Consider the following 1,252-nt stretch of genomic DNA (forward strand, 5'->3'; position numbering starts at 1 on the left):
CACAACATCAACAACAATGAGGACAAGAGAACAGCATATTCTTCAACTATCCTGATTTGGCAGAGACAATCCCAATTTATTCCTTGCCATCTCACTTTTTCCAAAGGCTTGCTGGAAAAGAAAGGCCTTAACCTTCTACCAAAAGGAAACAAAGACCCTTCCTAACTTCCCTAGGCGGGAGTTCCAAAGTATGGCAGCAACCACAGAGAAGTCCTTCTCCAATGTTGCCACCAACCATGCCTGTGAATGAGTCTGGTGAGAGACAGAACTGCCTTCCATGCTGATCTTAAAGTTTGGGCAGGCTCCTATGAGAAGATAAATTCCTTCATATTCTCCAGTGTTAGCGGGCTCAGCTCCAAGCAAGATGAATGGGATGTGTGCAGATCTCCAGTTCAACTAAGAAAATACCAGCTTGCTACAATATGCAAGATGTGATTGATTTGTTGCTGAAACTTACAAAGAGTCTCCAGGGATTTCAGAAGTTATTCAGACAGTAAAAATAATCCAGGTAGAGTCTGGGTTGAATCTTTCTTGATCACATATATTTTGAATGCATTTGATTAAGTATTTGAGAGGGCTACCCTCCCCCCCCCCACTTAACTGGGATAATTGATGTCAGGTTTTTTTCCTGAGTTTTTCTAAAAGATTCATATTCTTGGCTGTGTGAATAACCAATGCAAATAGACCCAGGATAAAACTCTGCACACCTTGAACCTGTTTCATTCACATCATCATCTCTATCTTTATTTGAGTGCTGACAAGTGTGAGCAACCGAACTCACAGAGATGCACATAAATGCAGTTCCTTAGTGTGAGCAATGTGTGAGTAAGATTATTTGCATAGTCACACTAAAAACAACAACATGTGAATGACCCCTAACTGGTACTGATTACATATTACAAGATGGCTCAGGGCATCCACACTTCATAGTTATAACAGTTTAATAGCACTTTATATACCAAATCTCCATTCTTGGATTTGTAGTTTTGTAAGACAAGTCACATCCCCTCAGCCTCGGGGGAAGGCAATGGCAAACCTCTGAACAAATCTGGCCAAGAAAACCCCATGAAACCCCTAGGGTCACCATAAGTTGGAAACAACTTGAAGGCACAAAACAACAACAACAACAACAACAACAAAACACAAGAAAGATGTTGAAAACTTTCTATTGTATCCCTTGAGCAATAAAACTTTCTTGTAGGGAATTCTAAGAACCTTTATGGAACTACAAATTACAGGAATCCAAAAGATG

Source organism: Sceloporus undulatus, chromosome 4 (genome assembly GCF_019175285.1).
Source record: "Sceloporus undulatus isolate JIND9_A2432 ecotype Alabama chromosome 4, SceUnd_v1.1, whole genome shotgun sequence".
In the NCBI taxonomy this organism is placed as follows: Eukaryota; Metazoa; Chordata; class Lepidosauria; order Squamata; family Phrynosomatidae; genus Sceloporus; species Sceloporus undulatus.